This window comes from Sarcophilus harrisii, chromosome 3 (genome assembly GCF_902635505.1).
Source record: "Sarcophilus harrisii chromosome 3, mSarHar1.11, whole genome shotgun sequence".
NCBI lineage: Eukaryota > Metazoa > Chordata > Mammalia > Dasyuromorphia > Dasyuridae > Sarcophilus > Sarcophilus harrisii.
This window is the reverse complement of record NC_045428.1, coordinates 460,972,447-460,987,894: the sequence shown is the minus strand read 5'-3', so window position 1 is coordinate 460,987,894 and position 15,448 is coordinate 460,972,447.

Below are 15,448 nucleotides of genomic sequence, written 5' to 3'. Positions count from 1 at the left end.
ATATCTACAAAGCATATTGTCACAAGACTACCACTCCCAACTTCTGGTTTGGATAATCCAGTTGAAGATACTGATAAAAATAGCAAAGTTCTAAACCATCAATCCCTGAGGTAAGATGAAAACATGAAGAGACCGAGACAAGCCTATTTTACATTTCAGCAAAACCCTTAAAAAAAAAAAAAAAAAAGATCACTAGGCGGCGCAGTGCATAGAGCACCAGCTGTGAAGCCAGGAGGGCCTGAGTTCAAATGTGGACTCAGACACTTAACACTTCTTAGCTGTGTGACCCTGGTCAATTCGCTTAACCTCAATTGCCTGAGAACCACCAGAAGAAATGATAAAGCTAAGGTGGAATGGCTATAAGTTCCTCTATCTAGTCTAGAGCTATATAACAAGATTCCTAGAAATCTGCAGACACTCCTAATAGAGACATGCCAGGGGATGTTAATTAAACAGCAGCAAGCCATGTGGAACTAGGGGAGACAAGCCTAGATCAAGTCCCAAGCAACCTAGCCAAACCATGGCAGGAGACAGAGCTATCTCTGCTCAGTACAAAGTCCAGACAGGCCACAGCCCAGCACTTAGCAATTCAAGCTACAGCAAGAGACAAGGCCAGGACAATGACCCAAAGCCCAATGCCTAGGAAGCACATGCTGAAGCTATAGTAAGGAAATGGGTCAAGGCACCATAAGGGAAGAAATGCTTGTGAAGTTGGCAGTGCCCTTAATAGGCAAGTTGAGAAGAGGGGTAGGTTTGAGGGAAATGTTATATTTTGGATAGGTTGAACCTCAGAGGTCCACGAGGCATTCAATTTGAAATATCCAATAGGGAGCCAATAATGGATAAGTTTAGGAGAAAGATGAATGAATGAAGCACTTAAGTACTTTGTGCTAAGCACTGGGGATACAAATAGGAAAGAGGCTACTTTTAAGGAGCTCCCAATCTAATGGAGACAATACACGGAAGCTGCAAATTAGATGGAAAAGTCCAATAGTCCTTTAGGTACAATTGTGAAACCTGATGCCTCATTCATGTCATTTCCACTGATAAAATTGTGTTTTTGATGTTGAGCCATTTGACAGTGCTAAGGACTTTGGTGACAAAAATTTCTTTCCCCAAATCTTCAATAAATGTAACTGTAGCATGTGTTCACTTCCTGGAGCAGTTGCTAGACTACATTTCTGCAGGAGTTGCTTCTCAGGACAATGGCTGTAACTACGGCCTGGAAGCATTATTCCAAAGGTTCTTGGGTGTATGTATGATCCAAGGCATTCTCCATCATAAGGGAAGATGGTAAAAATGGTACCAGATTGTGGTAGCTTGATTTACCTGGCAAATATGGCCCCTTTTCCCTCTCTCCAGGGTGCTTTCTGCTTCAGCTAGGCTAGCTTGCCTGCCTTTTGAATGTCAGTCAGTAGTTATTGGAGATGTATCTACACAAAGGCTATTTTCCCCAGATCGTGGCTGTGAGGGCTGGTAGTCTGGAAGGGTGCTGTTACTGTCAGGGCTCTTATCTGCCAGTTGGTGGCAGTTGTTGCTGTGGTGATTAAGAAAGTGCACCCCTTCCTTCTCCACAATGATTTACTCTTCAAAGATGGCTGAAGGGGCTGGTCTGCTTGCAGTTGGGTGACACTGCTATTCCTGAAGCTCTTGAGTTCAAAGACCTAGGCTGTCTTCATCAGTAGAAGAGAGCTAATAATGGTCAAGATACTGGTGGTGGTTTAACTTTCCTGATACGTACTGCTTTTTGTCTGTCTGTCTCAGGGAAGGGAATTAAGAGAGCAAGGAAGAAAGTGAAAAAAAATGGAAGGAAAGAAGAAAGGAAGGAAAGAAAGAAATAAAGTGGGAGGGAGGGAGGAAGAAAAAAGAAGAAAGGGAGGGAGGGTGGGAGGACGAAAAGGGAGGGAGAGAAGGGAGAAAGGAAGAAAGAAAAAGGGAGGGAAGGAAAAAGGAATAAAAAAATCATTTGCATAATGCTGATAATTAAACGCATGGAAGTTAATATCGTCATTAAGTGAGAGCATAGAGAAAGTAGAGAAAGAAGAGTATTCAGGAGAGCTTTAGAGTATGGATTATGAACCAACAAAGGAAATTGATAAGGAGGGGTTAGGCAAGGAGAAGGAGAACCAAGATTGAAATCTGGATACATCAGAAGAAATATTTAGGAAAAGGTGTCAAATGGGTCAAAAAGAATGAGGATAAGGCAAATATTTAGAAAAAGATGAAAATTTAGAAAATTGAGAAATCATTTAGAAAGGCTTGGAAATTGGGAAACCACTAATGATTTTGGAGAAAGTTTCAGTTTTGTGTTCAGCAACCAATTTGCAAAGGTTTGAAAAGGAGAAAGTCGAGGATATGAGTATAATTAGCTTTTTCTCATCATTTGGGAATGAAAAAGTTTGATATGATGATTATGGTTTTGATGATGATGATGATAATGATGATAACTTGAGTGTGTAGGTATTAAGGATGGGAGAGTCTTTATTTGAAGGTAGCAAAAAAGGAAACAGATTGAGTAGAGATGATTGTATGAAAATCTGCTGGGGAAAAAACAAACAGGAGAGGTTAGGATCAAAGGTACATGTTGGCCTTGATAAGAAGAACCATTCTTTATCAGCATGAGAAACTTTGTGAAGGCTTTGCTGAAATATAAGGAAACTATATGGCATTCTTCAGCTCTACCAATGCCTTTTGTTTCATATCACAGTCATTTCTGGATATCTAGCTTTCCCTCCACATCTACCACCCCACTTTGTACCCTTTGTTACAAAGAAAAATATTAAGACAAAAGAGTCAACATTCTGATTTCATCTAATTACAATTTTCATGATCTGTTTTTGATTAAACTATGATGGATCTTTGTAATCACTTTCTTTTCTAATTGTTCAGATCCTTTAACAATAGATTCTAGAATTCTGCTAGGAACTGAAGCAACCTCATGAACTTCTGATTGACAAACTCCATTTCTTAAAATGAGGAAATCTGTCTTCCAATTTCTCCCATACTCCATAATTTTTGAGAAAAATCAGTGATTATTGCTTAATAATCATACACCTCTTCCTGAATCTTAAGGTTTAGTTTCCTGGCTTGAATTCATTAAGAACAGCTAGATGCCCTCTTGTTGTCCATTTGTTTTTTGTGACCCTATTTTGAATTATTTTTGGAAAAGAAACTGACATGGTTTGCCATTTCCTGCTCTAGCTCATTTTATAAATTAGGAAGTAAGGCAAACAGGCTTAAGTGATTTGCCCAGGGTCACACAACTAGTAAATGTCTGAGATCGGAAATGAAGGCATGGAGATGAGTCTTCCTGCTCTACTTGCTGAGCCATCAGCAGTCCCAGATTTGCTGTTTCAACCTTTTCTTTTTTTCTTTATTGGTTTTCAGTTTCAAATAAGCCATATTTCTCTCTTTCCCTAGGTAGGATTTAAATCTAAATGTCTTTCTCCTTGGCAAAGAATATAAAAGCAAAAAAGATGCTCAGTAGCCTTTTCCATCCACTCACAGCAATAAATCATATCCCATCTTAGGTCTTTTTTCCCCTAATATAGCTTAAAATTTGTTTTTTATTATTATCCTTAGATTTTTCTTTAAAAAAAAAAACCCACAGTTTATTCTTAACTTTATTACTTTGACACTATTCTTATAAGGATATGCAATGCTTTTGGATTCAGCTGTTATTTTTTCCTCTTTATGTTCTGTGCAAGTCTTTTTAGATTCTTAAGTTGGTTGATGTTTCTCATGTATCTGTATGCATGTTTACTCTTTTGACAACTCCTTTTCCTTCTCATCAGGATTGTTTTGCTTCCCATGTCTACTGTCCTGATTTCCTTTCTAGAATTTTGGTCCATGGATTCTACTTATCATTTCCTAGAACCATTTACAGTCTCTCCCAAAACTAGGTAGCACATCATACCTATCCAATCATCTATCTCACATTCTAAGGAGTAATTCTTCACCAGATTCCCATTATTTTTACTTCAGCAAACATTTCCTTCTTTTTAGTGAGAATCAGAATAGAAGTCCCCCCCCCCCCACTAGTACTTATATCTTCTTTGATGCGACTTTGGCAAACTTCTGGGCCTAGCATCTGCTTTACTTTATACGTTGTAGCTACTATCTGTAGTTTGGTGAAAATATATAGAATATTTGTGTTTCTTCATTGTTTCATTTTGAAGCTCTTTTGATTAGATTTCCAAAAATCTAAGCAAATATATTTTTTGACAAATGCTCAATCATTTTTTTTTTTTAATTTTAAGCCATGGTCTGGAATTACAAATACCTATCTCAGATAGGGTGAGCAGTTGTGATGAAACCACCCTCTGTCCCCTTTAAAGGCTTTCAGTTTCTTTTCTGGTTTTTCACTTTTTCATTTTTGTTTGATTTTGAGGTTTGTTGTATTTTATTTGTTCTGGGGTTTGGGTTTGTTTTTTTTTTACTCTTTGTTCCCTATTGCTAACTCTTGACTCTCAAACTTAGTGTTCAAGCTCCTTTACCTTTTCTTTGGGGAAGCATAGCACCTCTCAGCAGAAATACAGATACCACATTCTCTTTCAGACTAGAAAAGTACCATTTCCTGTGCTTACTGGAAGTGAAAGCCTTAAATTGTCATTTTTGCTAGAAGCTTCTCTAGGAAACTGCTGTGGTATATATACTGCTTATGGTGTGGTCTTCCACTGGATTTGTCATACTCCTCACCAATTACCTGATGCCAACCACACTCAACTGTCTTCATTTTTCTTACACACTTCTTACTTTATCTTGAGTATTTACCTCAAGTTCATTGCTTCAGTCTTCCTAAAATTCCCTCCCCCAATTTCTGTCTTTAACCTTCTTGATTCCAAAACTCTTCCCTTTTCCTCCATTTGCTCAAATCTTATTTCTTTTCCCACAAAATATTTCATTCCATTGTTTTTCCACTATACCACACTGTCTCTGTCACTAACTACTTAGATCTGAGAAGCTTCTTTTGTCCTCGAAACTATTCTACTGTGTTAATTATCTGAATCTCATCACTATGTACTATGTCTTTTTGATTGGGAAGGACAGGACATTCTGTCAACCTTTATCTGTCCATTGGGTACAGAGCCTAAGAGCTAGTGCTTTTATCATTGCTTCCTACTCAGGATATGAAAAAAGGAAAGGACATATGTTAGGGTTTTTATTGTTATTACTGTTTTATTTAAATTTGGGTTGAAGTTTGAAAAGTTTCTGGTTTTTTTTTTCTGGGAACTAGGTTCTTTTCCCTCAACTTTAGATGATTAATTTGCTTTATGTTACACAATGGATACCACAACAATGCTTTTAAAAAAAAATAGGAATTTGGAAGAGCTGCATGAATAGATTTACTGCTGAGGAAGGCTACAGATTTGTTTGCATTTGCTATTCATGGCGCTGATGAGGAATAGCTCATATAAATAGGTAAATGCATCTCCAGCCCTTCCTCACATCATTGACCAAGGTTAATGAATAGGCAAAGGGGGAAAAAAAATCAAATAACCCCATTTCTTTGAGTCAACCCAGTACATATTTATAAAATACTTATTACTTTATACATTAAGGCCAAGAAAAGGCAAAAAAATTTCTATCACTTAATTCATATCACTAGATTTTTTCTTGGCACTTACCCTAAGTTTGTGCAAGCCGGAATACGACAGTACATGTCTAATGTGCTCATTAGGAAGTGTGAACAGGAAGAACCTGTATCTGCTTTAGGTAAAGAGGAGCATCTCTTATCTCAAAAGCTTGTTCCTGATTATCAAGGGAAGATTGCTTAAACTGGAGGATTACTTGGGATTCTGTAACTATTCTATGGAGACAACAGAATTAGCCAAAGATTTATTCAGTATAGCAGTCTAAGGGCAAGGCAGGACTGGTTAAGAAAGACACCCTGTGACACAGCCTCATCTCTTAAGACTGGGTTTGAGGCCTTACATAACTAGCTTAACACGGCAGGATTGTTAACTATTTTATGGCTCACTAGAGTGATCCATAAAGGATGACACAGGCAGTCATAGAGGAGCAGGGGAAAAACTAAGGGGCCTGCAAAGGGGAAGAAGAGCAGGCAGGTGGCACATAATCTTGGAGTCAAGAAGGCCTGAATTTAAATCTGATCTCAGACAATACCTCTGAGATCTTGGGCAAGTCACTTAACCACTGTGTACCTCAGTTTTGTCATCTGTAAAATGGAATAATAAGCCCCTACTTCCCAGGTTGGCTGTGAGGATCAAAGGTGATATTTGTAAAGTTCTTAGCACAGTTCCTGACACTGAGTAGGTATTTAATAAATGGAGTATTTTTAAAGAGTAAAGTTAGAAATTTTTTATTAACAAAAACCTTTAAAATTCTTGGACCTAAAGATGCCACTGCTAGCCCAAGGAGGTTAAAGACAGAAGGAAAGAAAGGCTCCATACATACTATGTATGCATACATGGTGATTGTTCCAGGAACTTGGAACACTGCTCCCTCCCCTCCCCCACCAAGGCTCCTTTTGGTTCTGCTCTGTAGAAGGAAGCCATATCTTCCATAAAGTCAACAAGTATTTATCCATTTAATTTAATAATTAATTTAACTAATTAACAGCCAGGCACTGTGCTAAGTGATGGATGGAACTTGACTTACTCCAGCAGGTATATTCCCATATAATAGCATTTCAATTTTTCTGCTCTTCATCCTTCGAGAGCAGGACCTTCTTATATGCTTTATTCATTCACTTTTCTAATAGGCCCCTTGAGATTTCATTTATTCACATCAATCAGGCTCACATTAGTCTTTGGTTTTCTTGTCTACAGGAAGGCATTTTCTGATGTAAGTCTTTTGTAGCCTTCAGCATAGTTTGATGTGTGATTTAAATGCTGGAAAAATAGATTTCAAAATATTCAGAAAAAAATTCTGGTATGGAAGCTGGCTTAAGGAGCATGGAAAGTTTTCAGGAATGAAATTGTAAATATATAAAAGATATTGATGAGAAAAAAAGAGATCTACCTAAAGAGTTCAATATATAGGGATATATAAGGAGCTCATTGACTAATGGAAATTTTAAATAAACATCTGCAGAAGATGGTGAAATAATGGACAACAAACATGGGAAGATGATCACTTACTATAAAGAACAGTATTAGAAACTAAAGCTCAGGATGATGAATGCTAAGAGCAATATTTTGGTGGTGGTGGTCAATTGTATCTGACTCTTAATGATCCCATTTGGGATATGCTAGAGTGGTCCACCATTTCCTTCTCCAGCTCATTTTACAGATGAGAAAAATCAAAGCAAATAGGATAGGGTTAAGTGCTTTGCTCAGGATCACACATTTGGTAAGTGTCTGAAGCCAGATTTAAACTTACAAATATGAGTCATCCTGACTCAAGGACTAGCACTCCATTGTGCTACCTGGCTGCTCATAAGATTAATATACGTGGCAATGTTTTTCAGGAGGATCAAAGAAGGGATAATATAATGATACCAGAAGACAGAATTATTCATGTCTCTTTTTATGCCAGTGAGAATGATAATTTGGGTTTAGAAGGAGCAAAACTTGTTAATGGATTTGAAAAACAAGGTGACTGAGGAGTTAGCAAGTGAACACCTAGCTGCCTTCAATGAATCAAATTATGAAGACTTACATATCTCAGGATAATAAAAGAGTTAACAAGGAAATTCTGAAATCATGGAGAACAAAAGGAGAGCTGCAAGACTGAAGTGGGGCCCTGCTGTCCTGGTTTTCAAAAATGTGGGTAGGGTCCACAAACCAGTCTAATGAGCTTGATTTATAAATTCTACAATATACTGTTTTAAGATGGTTGGTGAGCATTTAGAAAGTGAAATGGTGGATCATTAAGAACCATCATGACTTCATCAAAAATAGATTATGCCAATTCTGAATAATTGAAAAGTCAATGATAGTCCCAGAGAAGAGATAATAAAATACTTCCTCATGGCAGAAAGTCTGGAAACTAGTAGGACAGAATACTGTCTATATGGTTCAATGCAGTTCACTGCAGTTTTGCTTAATTTTTTTTCCTTTGCTATAATGGATTTTCAGTGAGAGTGGAAAAAGTATTTTCTTCCTTCTCCCCAGAAATTATACTGGCATAAAGAAAAAAGGGGTCAATAAACTATTTTAAAAAATAACGTCATGCCAAACTAAATTCATTTTTGTTCTTTTTTTTTTTTTAATTGATAGGTGGTTAAGAGAATGCCAGATATTTGGATTTCAGCAACTGGGTACAATAAGTAGAAATTACAAAGAAATAAATTTAAAGTTCCAGAAATCATAAATACAGTATAAACTTATAAGAACTTTTCTATTAGCATTCCCAGAAGTTTGTCATTGGCCTTGTGGTGTTCAGCATTTTTCTCCATTAGAGTTGTAGAATCCAAGAGTTATAAGGGACTTCAGAGACCATTTAATCCTTAAAACTGATAAAGCATTCTCTTTCCCGTATCTCTAATACTGGTCATCCAAGGCTCAACTGGAAAATATATATTGAGAGGAAACATACTACCTCCTAAAGTAGCCCATTCTAATTTTGGATAGTTCTAATTGTTATGAAATTACTTTAAATGCTTTTTTCTTAACCAAATCTTTTTGTTTTATACTTATATTTCACATCTTGTTATTCTATTGTTTCAAGATCAGTTTGGATTCTGTATTATCACTTAGTAGCTGTCATTCCCAGATTTGTATCATCTGCAGATCTGACATTCCTTCCATGATTTCAAGCAAATCACTAATAAAAATTTCTAGAGAGTAAATCTAGAACAGAACCCTGAGCCCAGCCACTAGAGATCTTTTAAGTTTATTGTTGTTGTTCAATCATTTTAGTTATGTCTGACTCTTTGTGCCCCCCATTTGGGGTTTTCTTCATAAAGATAGTGGAGAGATTTGTCATTTCCTTATTTTCCTTGTCAATTCATTTTATAGATGAGGAAACTGGGTCAAAAAGAGTTGTGACTTGCTCAGGGATCCAAAATTAGGGTCTGAGGTCCACCAAGTTTACATCGACCCATTAATGACTACCTTCTGGAACCTATCATGTAATCACTTTTGAGTCACCTAATTGTAATATCATCTAGTCCACAGCTCTCCATATTGTTTGCAATGAAAGCATTACAGTGTTTGTTAAATGCTTTTATAGAAATAGAAAAAAAAACCCTCAATACCCTCCACACTTGTTCAGCTTCATGTTATTTTAATTAGTGTTTTTGCTAGAAATGAATTGGTTAGAGCCATTTATGCTACACTTACTAAATTTGTAAATGACATAAAGTTAAGTGGGATAGTTAATAACTGGATGACAAATTGGGATCTAAAAATATATTAGCAGGTTAGAAAAGTTTTCTGGAGTCCTTCACGTGTGTTCAAAAAAAAAAAATCAGCTTCACAAATAAGATGATGAAAGCATTGCTAGACAATAGTACATGTGAAAAACCCTCGGAAGTTTTTAGTACACTGTAGATTTAGTATGAGTCAACAGTATGACATAGCATTCAAAAAAGCCAATTTGATCTTAGGTTGCGTGAAGAGTATAGTGTGTAGAAAAAGAGAAGTAATTATCCTTCTCTTATTCAGATCACACTTGGAATATTGCATTCAGTGCTGGATGGATTTTTTTTAGGAATGGGTTGTTAATATGGTAGAAACCAGATTAGTGAGGGGAATGGACACCATGCTACCTAATAATTGATAAAAAATAAATGTTCAGTGTTTAACCCAGAGAAGTGAAGACTGAGGGACATGGTAATTGTCTTGCAACTATTTGAAGGATCTTCATATAGAAGAAACATTAGATTTGCTTTGCTTGGCCTCTAAAGACAGAAGTAAGGTCTTTGGGTGGAAATTGCAAATAGGTTGATTCAAGGTTGATTCAAGGAAAAACATAATTAGAACTTTCCCAAAGTAGAATTGGCTATTTAAGGGTTATGCCTTATAAGAAATACAAGAAGAGACTAGATGACTAGATGTTGATATAGACCGATTCCCTTTAATGAATGGGTTGAACCAAATGGCTTCTGAATTCCCTTCCACCTTTGAGTTTTGATTTATTTAGTAGTCTGATTTCATTCATCTCATCTGTCTTATAGGTTCCTCACTGTTTTTGAAGGTACAATTATTGCCTTGTTGCCAAATAGATGGGTGTGCCACATATATTGTAAATTAATCCACCCTCAATATTGCTTAACTAGAGAAGTAGGTAATGTTCTCATTTAAATCACTTCTAGCCTAGAGTTGGCACTCTTGACAGACAGACCCATCACCTAGTCAAATACCCATCATGATTGATGTGGGGGAGAATAGATTTGTTTTACTGCTTGTGAAAAATTAGTATAGTTTGTAAATCTAATGTGATTAATGTATCAATATGCAGAAAGGCTCTTAGTCCCAATAACTTTTTAGATAGAGATAGTTACAAGGTATTTCCAAATCTCCAAAGCCCCAGAATGACCCAAAGCATTCTTGTTTTGGATTATCATACTGAGGATCCAAGCTTCTGTTTTGGGTTACAGTTACTCCTATATATCTCAAACTACCTTCAAATTGCTCTTTTGACAAAATTGGTTAACTGCATTGGCTAACTGTATATTGGCTCCTGTGCAGGAAACCTTTGACAAAAATCCTGTTATCAAAAGAAATCTTGGTTCAGGTCATGCCCTAGTCAGTGAAGCAAAATCTGGGGTGGGAGCGAAGAGGAGGGTGAAGAGACAAAGTATTTTAGTAGCACACCAAGGCAGTATAGTGATTTGGGGGAATCTATTGTATAAGATATGCTGCTAACTTGAAAAAATGATACCCAGAAAATGTTGAAATTGTATCATTAAAAAAATAACTTCTGATACTTCTGGGGGAGTAGCCAGAATGGTGAAGGAAAAAAATACTCAGGTAAGTTCTCTCAATATTCCCCTCCAACTTTAAAATGATTCCTCAAAGCAAATTCTGGGGTGGTAGAGACAACAAAATGTTAGAGTGAAATGTTCTTCCAGCTGAAATCAAAAGATATGTAACACAGGAACACAGGCAGTCTCAGAGCCCATGTAGATGAAACACCAGTAGTGGAAGTAGAGGGTGGTGACAGAAGCAGCAGCACCTTTGGGAGCTAGATTCAATAAAACCACTTGGCAATTAGTCAAAAAGAGATTACAGAGTATTCTTTTTGCTTGCATTGAATGCAGGACCAAATGCATTTTGGCAATTCCATTAATTATACCCACTTATGAGTCATACTTCAAGAATGGAGAGGAGAGTCTTTTTGGTAAGAGCAAGTGGAAGCCCTGAAGAGCAGTATCAGTCTGGTCCAAATGAAGGAGGGCCTCTGAGGAGCAGTATTTGTTTTAATCCCACAGCATTTCCTAGGTAAGAACCAAGAGTACAGTTTAAGAGAATAATGACTGTACTTCTCCCCAAATCACACTACCTTGGAAGCACTGAAAACTTCAAAACTCCAAATCTAGCTCTGAAAACAGAATTGCAAACAACAACAACAACAACAACAACACAAAACCCTGAAGCTTAAAACAATGTTCTTCCACCCACCCAACACCTGCCTCCTTGGTGAGAACAGAACTCAACATTAACATGGCATTACAAATCAAGAAATAGGGTAGAAAAGTGAGCAAACACCTTCACCACCACCAAAAATAACCTGGCCATAAAAAACTAAGTGAAAGGAAAAAAATCAAGACCCAAAGTCAGAAAATGACAATGAAGTCTAAACAGCTACAAATAAGCTTCAAATAAAAAAATGGGCTCAAAAAGAATTCCTGGAAGAGCTAAAAATGAATTTCAGAACCACATAAAAGTGATTGAGGGAAAATTAGGTAAATGAAAACAAAATTAAAAAAATAAAAATCAACTGAAGAAAAAAAATTAAAAGAATAGGTGAAATGGAAAAAGGTACAAAAATCCTATGATGAAAATGACATCTTTAAAAGTAGAATTGGTCAAATGGAATAAAATATATAAAAGTTCACTGAAGAAAATATTCCTTAAACATTAGAATTGATTAAGTGAAAGCTAAATGACTCCATGAGATACCAAGAAATACTGTAACAAAATCCAAGAATGAAAAAGTAGAAGAAAACATAAAAACAACTGGCCTGGAAAACAGATAAAAGAGAAAAATTATTGAATTAATCTGTAAGCCACAATTAAATAGCCTAGACGTATTTCAAGAAAGAAAACCTGCCCTGATATCCTAGAACAAGAGGGTAAAATAGAAATTAGAAGAATCCACTAGTCATTTCTTGAAAGAGATCCTAAACAAAAACTCCCAGGAATATTATAGCCAAATTTCAGAACTTCTAGGTCAAAGACAAAATACTGCAATCAGTTAGAAATCATTCAAATACCAAGGTACATAAGACACACAAGGTTTAGTAGCTACCATGTTAAAGAGGCAGAAGGCTTAGAATATTATTTTCCCAAAAGCAAGTGAGTTGGGATTACTACCAAGAAAAATAAACTTAGCACAACTGAACATAACCTTCAAGGGACAAAATAGGTATTTGAGATACAAAACTTTAAAGCATTCTTGATGAAATACATAGGAAATTTGAATTTCAAATACAAGACTCAAGAGAAACCTAAAAAGGTAAATATTAAATAGAAATCATGAGAGACCCAATAAGGTTAAACTTAACTTTGTTAAGTTTCTATATGGGAAAATGGTACATGTATCTTCTAAGAATTCAATCCTTATTAGGGAAGTTAGAAGGATTCTTCATAAAGGATGTGAGAGTGAGTTATCTGTCTTGGGATGATTTTGAAAAAATTATGACGTACATTGGGAGAAAGGGGATGAGAGAGAGAAGAAAAATTATCTCTCAAAAGAGGTAAGGAAAAGCATTAACAAGGGAAGGAAAAACGGGGAGATGTTGAACCTCACATCTAAATTATGTGTGTGTATATATATGTGTGTGTGTGTGTATGTATATATAAAATTAATAGAATTCTCTTAACCAACAGTGAGGGGAGGGGGATAAAAGAGATGGCAAGGGTGATCAAAGGGAGGGCAGATTAAGGGAGACAGTAGTTAGAAGAAAAGACTTGAGGAAGGACAAGATAAAAAGATAAACAGAAGAAAATAAGATAGAGGGAAATGCACAATTCGTAATCATAACTGATTGTGAATGGGATGAATTTCCATAAACTGGAAGCAGATTACAAAATAGATTAAAAACTAGAATCCAACAATAGATTGTTTACAAGGAGAAATATCTGAAAAAGAAATACACAGAGTTAAAATAAGAGACTGGAGCAGAATGAACTATGTTGCAGCTGAAGTAAAATTAGAGTTAGTAGTTATGATCTCAGACAAAGTAAAATAGAACCAATTAAAAGAGATAAGCTGGGAAACTACATCTTGATAAATTGAACTAGAGACAAATATTAGTATTAAACATATGCACCAAATGGTATAGAAACCAAATTCTTTTTAATAGCTTTTTATTTTTAAAAATATATACAAAGATAGTTTTCAACAATCACCCTTGCAAAATCTTATGCTCCAAATTTTTTTCTCCCTCGTTTCCCCGTCCCCCCTCCTCTAGACAGCAAGTTATGTTAATATGTTAAATGTGTGCAGTTCTTTTATACATATTTCCACAATTAACATGCTGCACAAGAAAAAATCAGATCAAAAAGGAAAAAAATAAGAAAGAAAAACTAGCAAGCAACAAAAATGGTGAAAATATGTCATCCACATTCAGTCCCCACCATCCTCTTTCTGTATGTAGATGACACTATCACAAGTCTATTGGAACTGGCCTGAATCACCTTTTCACAGTTGATCATCACATATGTTCTCTTGGTTCTGCTCATTGCACTTAGCATCACTTCATGTAAGTCTCTCCAGGCCTCTCTGAAATCATCTTGTTGATCATTTCTTATAGAACAATAATATTCCATAACATTCATATACCATAACTTAATCAGCCATTCCCCAATTGATGGGCATCCACTCAGTTTCCAGTTTCTTGGCACTACAGAAAGGGCTGCTACAAACATTTTTTGCACATATGGGTCCCTTTCCCTTCTTAAGATCTCTTTGGGATACAGACCCAGTAGAGACACTGATGGATCAAAGAATATGCACAGTTTGATATCCCTTTGGGCATCATTCTAAATTGCTGTCCAGAATGGCAACTAAGTTTTTAAAGAAAAATTTGAATGAATTATAGAAAAAATAGATTGTAAAATTATACTTGTGGAGAACCTAACCTTTATCCTCTCAGAGCTAAGTAAATCTAATATAAATAAGTCAAAGAAATGAATGGAATCCTAGAAAAATTAGATATGATAGGCCTCTGGAGAAAACTGAGTGGGAATAGAAAGGAATGTGTATACCTTTTTTTTCCAGTTCCATATGGTGCCTTCACAAAAAATTTACCATGTATCAGGTTATAAAAGCCTCAAACCAAATGCAGAAAAGCAGAAATATTTAAATGTACCCTTTTCAGACCATAATTCAATAAAAATGTTATTAAAGGACTATAGTTAATTGGAAATCAATTGGAAACTAATGTAATCCTAAAGAATGGGTAATTTGATGGATGTTGCAGTGAATAAAGTGATGGGCCTGGAGTCAGGAAGACCTGAATTCAAATTCATTAAAAGCCTCAGACACTAGTTGAATGACATTGGAAAAGTAATTTAATTCTCTTTGCCTCTGTAAAATGAACTGGCAAAGGAAATGGCAAAGCAGTACATTATCTTTGCCAAGAAAACCCCAAATAGGGTCATGAAAAGTTGAAAATAATGAGTGAATCAAAAACCAAAAAAAATTCATTAAAGAAAATGATACCAAACAACATTCCAAAATTTGTTGGATGCAGCCAAAATAGTACTTGGGGAAAAATCGATATTTCTAAATGCATACATCAATAAAAAAGAGAAAAAGATCATTAAATTGAGCATGCAAAAAACTTGAAATCCACGTTTATGGAAAAACTAAATGAAATCAGCTTAAAATTAAAAAAACTAAACAAAAAAATTAAAATTAAAAAATAAAAAAATTCTCAACTAAAAAATAAAATGAAAATCCTAAAAACCAATGGAGAGATTAATAAAATTGAAAGTTAAAAAAAAACTAGGTGATTTTATGAAAAAAAAAACTTAATAAAATAAACCCTTGATTAATTTGGTCTTAAAAAAATCAAATTGCTAATATTAGGAAATGGAAAGGATAAATGTCCTATCAATGAAGACAAAGCTAAAGCAATTATGAGCAGTTCTATTGCCCAATCATATACTAGTAAAACTGACAATCTAAATGAAATTAATAAATATTTATAGAAATACAAACTGTCCAGTTTAACAGAAGAAATGGAATACTTTTAGAAAAAGAAATTGAACAAGCCATCAAGGAGTTCCCTAAGAAAAAATTCCTGGAACCAGAAGGATTCACAAGTAAATTCTACCAAATATTAAGGAACAATTATTAATACTATTTA